This window comes from Gopherus flavomarginatus, chromosome 1 (assembly GCF_025201925.1).
Source record: "Gopherus flavomarginatus isolate rGopFla2 chromosome 1, rGopFla2.mat.asm, whole genome shotgun sequence".
NCBI classification, from domain to species: Eukaryota; Metazoa; Chordata; order Testudines; family Testudinidae; genus Gopherus; species Gopherus flavomarginatus.
In genome coordinates this window covers 156,450,373-156,463,231 of record NC_066617.1, presented here as the reverse complement: position 1 = coordinate 156,463,231, position 12,859 = coordinate 156,450,373, and the positions used below count along the sequence as shown (strand labels likewise).

The 12,859-nt window shown below is 43.8% G+C and overlaps 1 protein-coding gene across 6 annotated transcripts in view; it reads right to left on the bottom strand.

Moving 5' to 3' along the window:
* The window catches only part of SPAG17 (sperm associated antigen 17), a 328,728-nt gene that overhangs the window by 241,640 nt on the left and 74,229 nt on the right, over positions 1–12,859 (bottom strand). The gene's annotated exons all lie outside the window — the stretch shown is intronic.

Here is a 12,859-nt window from a genome sequence, read left to right as displayed (position 1 = left end):
TATGAATGACTCTATGGATCAAACTAAGCCAAAATGTAACTGAAGCTGAAATGGACCAAACTACTGTTTCATACCATAGGAGGAGGAACAAGGTAGAGCTTTGCAAACTGATCTGAACCCTATGGAACACTGCTGAGGTTGAGGTCAGGTCAGGTCTGAAAACAGCCCACCCTCTCGGGCTTGGGTTGGGTCATCTCCAATCATTTCCTCCAGCCCATGGAGTTGGCATGGCAAGGGCTACATGCCCTATTTCTGCCAGTCACTGCCACTTCATTGTGCTGCGTGTGCTGTGGAGTGTGCCGAAAAGTCACAGTGCTTTTCCCTCGGCAGCACACACAGCAGAATGAGGTGGTATCATCCAGTAGGAGCAGGGTACACAGCCACCACTGTGCTGCCCCCAAAAGCAGAAAGTGGCTGGAGATGAATTGCGAATGGGGGGCAAGCAGGAAGCTTCCACCAGACAAAACCCAAAGGTGAGGCAGTGGTACTGATGCAGATTTGGTGTGAAGTGTTGGGTTTAGGTCAAGTGGGTTCTGAAAACTATTTGAAGCTCTCAGGTCAGGTTCAGGTCCAGGTTGGTCTTTAAAATTAGGTCCAAGCAGACCTCTAGAACATAGTCCAGCTTTTCTGGAACTCAGAAGAGGGAGACAAAACCACAGAAACACTTGCTTACATAACAAACAAAAACCCAACACCAGTAAATCTGGCATTAAGCTTACTGCATGAATAGAAAAATAAGTGACAGCTACTGTCAATTTTGCTTTGCACTGCATAATATACCTTTGCCACTATCTCAGTTAGGGCCCAACCCAACTCTGATTAAAATCATTGGAAATACCTCTGATGACTTCTGAGATAGATTAGGACCTCAGTAAGAAACAGATAATAGAAGGACTTAGAGAACTGCAGGTGGGACTGGTACCCCAAAATCTATTGGTCAATTGTAATGAATAATATTCAGCTGGAGCTAGCCCAAGCAGGGAATGTCACATCCCGACTGCCTAACTAGAAGGCTAGGGCATGCAAAGCAGAGTCCTTAAAACACTGCAGATGGGAAATGGGGAAATCCTGGAAGGCTTCCCAAAAACTACATAAAGTAACCAGCTTAGCGACAGTTGCTGTTTTATTAATAGTTCAAATAGATGTGTGGCAATTCTCCAAAAAAGGTCACATTTTTGTAGTTTACTGTACCCTCCCCCAATATATCATTTGAATGTTTATTTTATGTACATTTAGATGGGGTATGATGTGGAATTGTCAAGCAGTATCATTTTTTGCACAGAACCTGAAACACTGCAACATGACTATAACTACAGTTTTTACTGTTTAAGTTAATTTCAATGCCTTAAATGTGGTGTTTATTGGTCAAAGCTACCAAACAAAAATGTATTAGAAGATTTTTACTGGTTTTGCCTGGGCAAGTGTTTTTTCTCCCCAAAATGATTAACCTGTTTAGCATGTGGCAAATATGGCGAATATCAATTTTTGCAACATACTAATATGAAATGCCTGGAATTGAAAGTATTACAGAGAAGCTGCACAGGGACCCTGGCCTTAAATCTTTTCCTTAGTAATCTAAATTTAACTTCTAGTACTTCTCTCCTACACCATTGCTACCAAAATGTACCACGACCACAGACTCTTGCTTAGAACTCATAAGAAGTTTGTCTGGATGTACCCATCACCTTTGAACCAGGCAGGCAAGCCACCGTATGGTTCTCATTGTCACCATTTCCACCAGTAGCTATTTCTAATGATCAGATTCACTGCAGCGTGTCTGCATCTCACAACTGTGATCTCTCTATGTATGAGCAATGCTCAGCCTCCTCTACCTTTCATGGAAGGTGGGTCCCATACAAGGAAGTTTGTCCTTCCATCTCACTCCTTTGAGAAAATCTGTCCTTAACTATCAATTCAGTACATAGCCTAGTACAGAGCATTTCAAAGCACTGCTGAACAGGGAGACACTTAAAGAGGAAGCAAACATCAAGATCTTCTTCTGCCTCCTGGATATCAACACAGACACCCCAACTAAGGAGGAGATCATACAAGCCATCAAATCCTTAAAAAATGGGAAAGCTCCAGGCAAGGATAACTTGAATGCAGAATTGTTCAAGGTAAGTCCTAAATTAGCTGCATCTATCCCGGCCCCTTATTTACATCAGTCTGGGAAAAGGAAAAAGTGCCAGATAAGTGGACCAATGGGGTTGTAGTGAAGATAAAAAAAAAGAAAGGAACTCTCAGTGATTGTAATAACTGGCATGGTATCACACTTTTATCTGTGCCAAGCAAAGTATTGTGTAAGATCATAGTCCAGCATATATCAGAAACAGTTGATAGCATTCTCAGAAAAGAGCAAACTGGTTTTCGGAATGGGTGAGGATGCACAGACCAGATCTTCACTCTACAAAACATAATAGAACAGTGCTTAGAATGTCAACAGCAACTCTACATAAATTTCATGGACTTTGAGAAGACTTTTGATAGCATTCACAGGACCAGCCTATGGTGCATTCTGCACGCATATGGAAAATCTTTCCACATAATCAATGTCATCAAAAGCTTCTATTTCAACTTTACATGCAGGGTCGATCACAGTGAGCTCAATTTTTAAGTCAAAACAGGAGTATGTCAGGGGTGTGCCATGTCTGCAATCCTCTTCAACATTGCCATTGACAGGGTAATGTTGGGTACAACAGAATACATGCCAGGAGGCATTAAATGGATGCTCTTCTCATCCCTTGAAGATCTGGACTTCGTAGATGATGTTGCTCTCCTATTACATACCCAACACCATATACAAGAAAAAACAACTCAAATCAACGCATTCAGCCACCAAATTGGACTGAAAATCAACCACAATAAGACAGATATCATGACCTTTCATATTGCCTCACCATCACCAATACGGAGAGAGGATTATTTTCTCTCCAATGTAGAAACATTCACATACTTGGGCAGCACCATCAGCCAGGATGGTGGAACAAGCCAGGACATCCGGAACAAAATCAATAAAGCCCAGAACACCGTCAGGGGCTTAAATACAGTCTGGAAATCATCAAAATATGACACCAAAACGAAACTCAAGATTTATCAGAGCTGCATACTTTCAACACTACTTTATAGTGCAGAATGCTGGGGAATGAGAGAGTATGGCATGTCCAAACTGTTTTCATTCCATACAACCTACCTCAGAAAAATCCTCTATCTTTTGGCCCAAAACAATCTCAAACCAAGAATTACTGACACAGTGCAGCCAAGAGGATCTAAGCACCACCATTGCCAGGAGGCATTAGAGATAGATCGGTCATGTGTTGCGGCTAGAAACTGATTCCATCACCAGAATAGCAATAAGATGGACACCTGAAGGCAAGCAAAAATGAGGCTGCCCGAAAACAATACAGGATCATAGAATATTAGGGTTGGAAGAGACCTCAGGAGGTCATCTAGTCCAATCCCCTGCTCAAAGGAGGACTAATACCCACTAAATCATCCCAGCCAGAGCTTTGTCAAGCCAGGCTTAAAAAACCTCTAAGGATGGAGATTCCACCACCTCCCTAGGTAACCCATTCCAGTGCTTCACCACCTTCTAGTGAAATTGTGTTTGCTAATATCCAGTCTAGACCTCCCCCACTGCCACCTGAGACCATGGCTTCTTGTTCTGTCATCTGCACCATTGAGAACACCCTAGCTCCATCCTCTTTGGAACCCCCCTTCAGGTAGTTGAAGGTGAAGAGCTGTGGAAGATCTGTGGCACAGCTGGGGAACTACTGAAAGACTTGCCAGAAACAAACAGGAGCGGAGGAGCTTCATCACTGCCTTGAACGCCAGAGGAGTAATAGGAACATGATGATGATGATGACATAGCCTAGGAATTCTTTTGGAATCCTAGGTGTTTGTAGACATTCAAGTGACTCTGGTTGCCAAAAACAGCTTTTTCTGTCCACGGCTGGCTAAAAGCAATCCCCCAAACCTATCACACTCTGACTCAATGGTGTTTCTCTGAAGAGACTCTTCTGAGCCATACAACAGTCTGGGCATGGGGTATAATAAAATACAATCCATCAAAATCAAAATAAAACATTTCAGTTGATCTGAAATTTTTTTTCAATTTTCTTCGCTGCAAATTTCAAAATACTCATTGGTTTCTAACTGGTATTAAATCAAATTTCAAATTCTCAAAATCTTCAGGAAAATGGAATTTTGCTCTCCACTCAGTCTAAAGAATAGCCACAGTAGGTGACATCTGTATACTTTTCAGTTGTTCATCTGGTATCTAGATCTTTATAGATATAACCCACCTCTGGGACCACTTAATCTGTTTTGAAATGAAATTATACATAGCAGTGACAGTGTTACCAAAATGAAATAAGCAGCTCTTTTTAGAACTTTATAAATTTAAAACATAAAAACACAACTCAGAGCCTGCTTTTGCTCTATACTCCAAAAGCTCAACATGACTTGTCATACCCCTGATCTTCCCCCACCAGTAACTCTGTACCGTCTTTCGTTCTTCTCCCTTTGCCTGACTCTGTGAGCTATGCAACCTTAATTCTCCTCCTTCAACTCCTTCCTTAAGACTCAATTGTTTGGGTTAGCATTCCCACTTTTACTTCAAAGATGCTGTTCCCTCAAATTATAGTATACTGACTTATAGTCAAATAATAAATATAGTATTCCATAATTTAAAAAATAAAGAACTAACTGGAGGTGCATGTAACAAGAAAAGCAGTTACTAACTCTTTCGTAACTCTTGTTCTTCAAGATGTTTTGTGCATGCACATTCCACTATAGTACATGCCCAGCACATGATTGTCTGAGATTTTTTTCCCTAAGCAGTATCTGTTGGGGCAGCTTGAGTATAAAGGGTGGGGCGAGCTATTTCTGGACAGACTCTGATAGAGAAGGGAAGGAGAGAAGTTTGTGGAATGGACATGTGCAACGCATCTCGAAGAACAACAGTTATAAAAAGGCTAGTAACTTTTTAATTCTTCAAGTGCTTGCACATGTCCATTCCAGTGTAGGTGACTCACAAGCAGACAAATATGGAGGTAGGCTTGAAGTCTACCTGAATAGTGACTGAAGAACAACCAATCCAAAACTGGAGTTGTCCCTGGACTGACGGGAAATGGCATAATGAGAAGCAAAAGAGTGGACTGATGACCACGTCGCTGCTCTGCAAATATCTAAGACTACAACATGCACCAAGAAAGCTTCTGACATTGTCTGTGCTCTAGCAGATTGGGCCAGTACTCTAGCTGGCAAAGATACCATGGCTAACTGGTAGCATAAACAAATGCATGATGAGATCCATCTCTATCCACACAGGGTTTCAGGAAGAATGTTGGCAAATACACTGTCTTGTTAACATGGACGTTAGAAATGACCTTGAGGAGAAATTTTGGATGAGGGCAGAGATAAAGTTCGTCCTTGTGGAAAACTGTATAGGAAGGTTCTGACACTAAGTCCCTCAACTCACTCACCTTTCTGGCGGAGGTAATGGCCATTAAGAATGCTACCTACAAGAGAGGTGAAGCAAGGAGAGCAAGTTGCAAGGAGTTCAAATGGCAATCCCATTAACTTTGTTAGCATCATGTTCAGACCCACCCAGGGGAGGGGGGAAGGGAATAGGATCTTGCTATATGAATATAACTTTTTATATCAAGCTTTTTAAGGACTGGATAACAACTGGTTGTAGAACAGAGATCTACCATCCACTGAGGTATGAAAAGCTGAGATGGAAGCAAGGTGTACCTTTACAGAGCTACTTGCTAAACTCTGATGTTTCAAATCAAGAAGATAGTCCACAACGAGGCTCAGGGGAGCATGCTCTGGAGGTATATCTTTCTGCTGGGACCAAACAGAGAAGTACTTTCATTTACTCAGGTAAGTGCATCTTGTTGAGGATTTTCTATTACTGAGAAGTACTTCCTGGACATCCTAAGAACAGGATATCTTGCCAGGCATTAACCATGAAATATCCATACCATGAGGCAACCTTGATCCTGAGAAATTACATCTGAATCCAGCAGGAGAGGCAGTGGAGGTTTCATTGACAAGGATAGCAGAATTGAGAACCAGTGTTGTTGAGGCAATGTTGGTGTTAGAAGGATGAGATGAGCATTGACTTCTTTGACTTTGCACAAGACCCTGTGCAGCAAGAGAATCAGAGGGAAGGCATACAAGAGAGGACTTTTCCAGGGAAGTAGAAACATATCTGTCAAAGAGCTTGGGCTGAGACCTCCCTGAAAGTAAAACCAATGGCATTTTCTGTTGGTCTTTGGTGCAAATAAGTCCATCTGGGGAGCTTCCCAGCGCAGGAAGATGGACCTGGCAGTGTTCAGACATATAGATCACTCGTGGTTGGAGAAGGTCCTGCTCAGTTGGTCCACCAACGTGTTCTCTTTCCTTGGAAGATAAGCTACTTTGAGATTAATTTAATTGGTTATGTTATGCAAAAATCCCAGAAGCAGATTGGTTTCTGACACAGCAAGGTCAACCATGCCCGTCCCTGCCTTTTCAAGTAAAACACGATGGCAGAGTAAGTCTGTTAGAATCAATAAGCGCTTTCCTGCTATATGTGGGAGGAAGGCTGAACAGGCTAGTTGCACAACTCTTAACTCTGACATTTCATTTATGAGAGTCAATAGATCCTGAGGTGCCAAGAGATGCTGAGTCTGCTGGGACCCCATATGAGCCACTCAACCCAGGTCTGATGCGTCTGTGACTAAAGTGAGGACTGGTAGCAGGGGGGAAGCGCTAAGGGGGACTCCCACACAGAGATTCAGAGGGTCTATCCACTAATCCAGAGATGACAAAACTGACATTGGCACCTGAACTACCTTGTCAAATGACATGGACTTGGGGTATGCACAGATGCTTGCCATGCCTGTAGCTTTCTGAGGTGTAGCATGGTGTGTTGAACCACACAGGTACACACTACCATGTGACTCAGGATTCAGATGCAGCTGAGTGCCGTGGTGAGAGGGTAAAATTTCAGTCAAAGCACCAGGCCCCGTAATGTCTCGAACCTGGATTGCAGTAGCAAAGCCTTAGTCATTGTGGAGTTTAAGACCGCTCTAATAAACTCTATCTTTCGTAGGGGTTTTAAAATTGATTTGTCCTGATTCACTAGGAGCCTCAGTGCACTGAATGTGGACAGGACAGCGTATACGCTGGATAGCACTTGATCAATCAGTTGTCAAGGTATGGGAACATGTGGACTTGAGTTTTGTAGCTGTGCTGCCACTACTGCCATGCATTTCGCGAACACTCAAGGATCAGCTGAGAAACCAAACAGGAGCACTGTCAACTGACAACAGGACTCACCTTCCACAAAACTGAGAAACTTCTGACGGTTGTGTCATATCATGACAAGGAAGTAAGCATCCTGTATAGACTCATAGACTCTAGGACTGGAAGGGACCTCGAGAGGTCATCGAGTCCAGTCCCCTGCCCTCATGGCAGGACCAAATACTGTCTAGACCATCCCTAATAGACATTTGTCTAACCTACTCTTAAATATCTCCAGAGATGGAGATTCCACAACTTCCCTAGGCAATCTATTCCAGTGTTTAACTACCCTGACAGTTAGGAACTTTTTCCTAATGTCCAACCTAAATCTCCCTTGCTGCAGTTTAAGCCCATTGTTTCTTGTTCTATCATTGGAGGCTAAGGTGAACAAGTTTTCTCCCTCCTCCTGATGACACCCTTTTAGATACCTGAAAACTGCTATCATGTCCCCTCTCAGTCTTCTCTTTTCCAAACTAAACAAACCCAATTCCTTCAGCCTTCCTTCATAGGTCATGTTCTCAAGACCTTTAATCATTCTTGTTGCTCTTCTCTGGACCCTCTCCAATTTCTCCACATCTTTCTTGAAATGTGGTGCCCAGAACTGGACACAATACTCCAGTTGAGGCCTAACCAGTGCAGAGTAAAGCGGAAGAATGACTTCTCGTGTCTTGTTTACAACACACCTGTTAATGCATCCCAGAATCATGTTTGCTTTTTTTGCAACAGTATCACACTGTTGACTCATATTAAGCTTGTGGTCTACTATGACCCGTAGATCTCTTTCTGCCATACTCCTTCCTAGACAGTCTCTTCCCATTCTGCATGTGTGAAACTGATTGTTCCTTCCTAGGTGGAGTACTTTGCATTTATCTTTATTGAACTTCATCCTGTTTACCTCAGACCATTTCTCCAATTTGTCCAGATCATTTTGAATTTTGACCCTGTCCTCCAAAGCAGTTGCAATCCCTCCCAGTTTGTTATCGTCCGCAAACTTAATAAGCGTACTTTCTATGCCAATATCTAAATCGTTGATGAAGATATTGAACAGAACCAGTCCCAAAACAGACCCCTGCGGAACCCCACTTGTTATACCTTTCCAGCAGGATTGGGAGCCATTAACAACTACTCTCTGAGTACTGTTATCCAGCCAGTTATGCACCCACCTTATAGTAGCCCCATCTAAATTGTACTTTCCTAGTCGAGCATGGGATACCAGTCCCCTTGTTCCAGGAAGGGAATAACTGAGACCATGCAAAACTTTGTTTTCTTCAGGAATTTGTTTAACTCTCTTAGATTCAAAAGAGGCCTGAGACCCCCTTTCACTTTGGGGATCAGAAAGTACTGGAAATAAAAACCTTTCCCTCTAAGACCCAGTGGAATTCTCTATGGCCCCTGCTTGAAGAACTGACCGGGTCCCTTCACGAGGATGATCTCATGAGAGTGGTCCCTGAAGACGGACAGGGATGCGGAGTAAGAAGAAGGGGTAGAAATGAACTGGAGGGCATATTCCAGTTCTACTGTGCTTAAGACCCACTGATCCAATGTTTGTGGGCCAAAGAACTTAAGAAATGGAATAAGTGGTTGGTAAACAAAAAATGGGAAACAGATGGAACTATGGTATCTGGTACACTGCTCTCAACCAACGCATCAAAATGTTTGTTTGGATGAGGTGGGTGGATGGGATGAAAACCAATGAAGCCAAAATAACTCTTACCCTTTCCCCTTGGCAGATCTTGAGACTGGGGAGAAAAATCCTGATATCTGTATTGCTGCTGAGGATGGAACTGTTTCCTCTTTGTCACGAGAGTATAGATTCCAAGAGATTTTAATGTTGTCCTGGAATCTTTTAGGCTATGAAGCCTATTGTCCGTGTTATCTGAAAACAAAGAGGCACCTTTCAAAGGGGAGGTCCTGAATGGTCTGCTGAACTTCCAAGGAGGGCCTGGATGCCTGTAACCATGAACATCTTCCCATGGTAATAGCTGATGCCATGGTTAGAGACACCATATCTGCACCATCTAACCTGTTCTAGGGAGCAGTTCTGGCCACCAGCTTGTATTCATCCATCATTATCGCAAACTCCTGCTGCTAGTCTGGCAGCATGTTTTTAAATTGTATGATGTTCTCCCAGAGAGTGAAGTCATAGCAGCTCAGGAGTGCTTGCTGGTTTGCAATCCTGAGTTGAAAACTCCCTGTAGAACAAAGCTTTTGCCCAAACAAGTCCAGCATCTTTGCTTTTTGCCATTCAGCATCGATGCTTGGTGACCTTGTCTCTCCTGTTCATTAGCAGCTGCCACCACCAAGAAACCCAAGGGAGGGTGGGAATACAAATATTTATAACCCTTAGAGGGAATGTATTACCTCCTTTCAGCTCAGTTTGCTGTGGGAGGTAAGAAGGACGGCATCTGCCATAGCACCTTGATGGGTTCCATAATGGTTTTGTTAATCAGCAGTACCGTCCTGGCAAGGCCCGCCAATACCAAGATGTCCACCAACTTGTGGGAGTTTTCATGCATCTCCTCTGCCTGAATATCAAGAACACAGGCCACCCTTCTCGATAAGTTTTGGTGAGCCCTGGGGTCCTCTGGCAGTGGTGGATTGCTTGCTTCCTCAGCTACTTCATCTGGTGATAAGGAAGAGGATTCCACAGGATTCTGAGGTGGTGGCTGCTCCATGACTGGCCATGGATAAACTACCTGAATTGGATCTGGATGCTTGGTACCGATGTCAATATCGGGTACCAAAGAGTGATGTCCTCATTGCCGATGCTCCTGGAGAAGTTTCAATGACCCACAGCAAAACAGCTGCAGGGAATACCTAGTGGGAAGGGGAGCAACCCATAACGTCCAGGATAGCCACTGATATGGGTCTGGGACCCAACCTTGACAGGACTATTGCCCCTTGGAAGAAGGCCAGTCTTGAGACCGCTGCACTGCCCACAGTTCCCAAGTCTGTAATGGAGGATATGTCCTCTGCCTTGTATGAAACACCAGTGAATGTACCTCTGAGTCTGAAGATGTAGTGTCTGATCTGTCCAACATTGGGAGTGGGGGAAAGAACCAGTCGGTGTCACGGACAGGTACCCTGAGTCCAGGGAAGGAGAAACTGTGGAAATCATTGGAGGCTTGCCTTTGGACTGCACCTGCCTTTGTAGAGGTTTGGTAGGCAATGGCATCAGTACTGACTGTGAACCTTCTTGAACTGCTAGGGACATTGGTACTGAGAAACTAAGTAGGTCTCTTGTAGCTGCAAATGGCTTCAGGGTGATTGGAAGCAGCAGTGGCTGATGGCTCTGTCTCAGAGACCTTTCAGAGATGCACTCAACAGACCTGGCACAGGCTTCGAAGGTAGCGACCCCTTCTTTTTAGATGAATATTGCTCCAATGAAAGACTTTTCCCAGCATGTTTCTTAGAGTATGTCTACACTGCATTTAGATATCCATAACTGGCCCGTACCAGCTGATATGGGCTCGTGTGGCTTGGGCTAAGGGGCTGTTTGATTGCAGTGCAGACTCTAGGACCTTGTGAAGCAGGAGGGTAAAGTTAGGTGTGACGGGTTCGGTCTGGAGATCCTCTTGGGACTGCCACTGGATGTTCTGGAATTACCTCTGAGCCCGTTTTCCACTGCCAGCTTGGGACTGCAGAACCCTGCCTTTCTGAGCCAGACAAGGAAGCCTGCTGCAACACAGACCCAGGGTCTGAATCACACCCCCAAAGACGCAGACTTAACTGAAAACAGCTTAGCAAGTATTCCTGTCTCCAGCACCCAGACACCCAGTTCCCAATGGGATCCAAACCCGAAATAAATCCATTTTACTCTGCATAAAGCGTATACAGGATAAACTCATAAATTGTCCATTCTCTATAACACTGATAGAGAGATATGCACAGCTGTTTGCTCTCCAGGTATTAATCACTTACTCTGGGTTAATTAATAAACAAGTGATTTTATTAAGTATAAAAAGTAGGATTTAAGTGGTTTCAAGTAATAACAGACAGAACAAAGTAAGTTACCATTCAAAATAAAACAAAACACGCAAGTCTAAGCCTAATACATTTAATAAACTGAATACAGGTAAATCTCACCCTCAGAGATGTTCCAATAAGCATCTTTCACAGACCAGATTCCTTTCTAGTTTGGGCCCTATCCTTTCCCCTGGTACAGTTCTTGTTAGTTCCAGCTAAGGTGGTTACTAGGGGATTTCTCATGACTGCAGCCCTCTTTGTTCTGTTCTACTTCCTTTTATGGCTTTGGCACAAGGCAGGAATCTTTTGTCTCTCTGAGTCCCCACCCCTCCTTCTAACTGGAAAAGCACCAGGTTTAAGATGGATTCCAGTACCAGGTGACACGGCCACATGTCCTGTGAGACCCCAAGCCTCCATTCTTTCTGGTGTGACTCACAGGAACACAGGAAGGCTTACAAGTAAACAGAGCCATTTACAACCAATTGTGCTGGTCAATGGGAGCCATCAAGATTCTAAACCACCATTAATGACCCACACTTTGCATAATTACAATAGAACTTCAGAGTAATACTTCGTATTTCTAGCTTCAGATACAAGAATGATACATTCATACAAATAGGATGAACACACTCAGTAGATTATAAGCTTTGTAATGATAACAGGTACGTTAACAACAAGAAGAAGGTCAAGGAAAGTGTGGGCCCCTTACTGAATGGGGGAGGCAACCTAGTGACAGATGATATGGAAAAAGCTAATGTACTCAATGCTTTTTTTGCCTCTGTCTTCACGAACAAGGTCAACTCCCAGACTACTGCACGGGGCAGCACAGTATGGGGAGGAAGTGACCAGCCCTCTGTGGTGAAAGAAGTGGTTCAGGACTATTCAGAAAAGCTGGACGAGCACAAGTCCATGGGGCTGGATGCACTGCATACAAGGATGCTAATGGAGTTGGCAGATGTGATTGCAGAGCATTGGCCATTATCTTTGAAAACTCATGGCGATCGGGGAGGTCCTGGATGACTGGAAAAAGGCCAATGTAGTGCCCATCTTTAAAAAGGGAAAAAGAAGGATCTGGGGAACTACAGGCCAGTCAGCCTCACCTCAGTCCCTGGAAAAATCATGGAGCAGGTCCTCAAGGAATCAATTTTGAAGCACTTTGAGGAGAGAAAAGTGATCAGGAACAGTCAATATGGATTCACCAAGGGCAAGTCATGCCTGACTAACCTAATTACCTTCTATAATGAGATACTGGCTCTGTGGATGAGGGGAAAGCAGTGAACATGTTATTCCTTGACTTTAGCAAAGCTTTTGACACGGTCTTCCACAGTATTCTTGCCAGCATGTTAAAGAAATATGGGCTGGATGAATGGACTATAAGGTAGATAGAAAGCTGGCTAGATCATCAGGCTCAACGGGTAGTGATCAATGGCTCCAAGTCTAGTTGGCATCTGGTATCAAGCGGTGTGCCCCAAGGGTCAGTCCTGGGGCCGGTTTTGTTCACTATCTTCATTAATGATCTGGAGGATGGCGTGGATTGCACCCTAAGTAAGTTTGCAGATGACACTAAACTGGGAGGAGTGATAGATATGCTGGAAGGTAG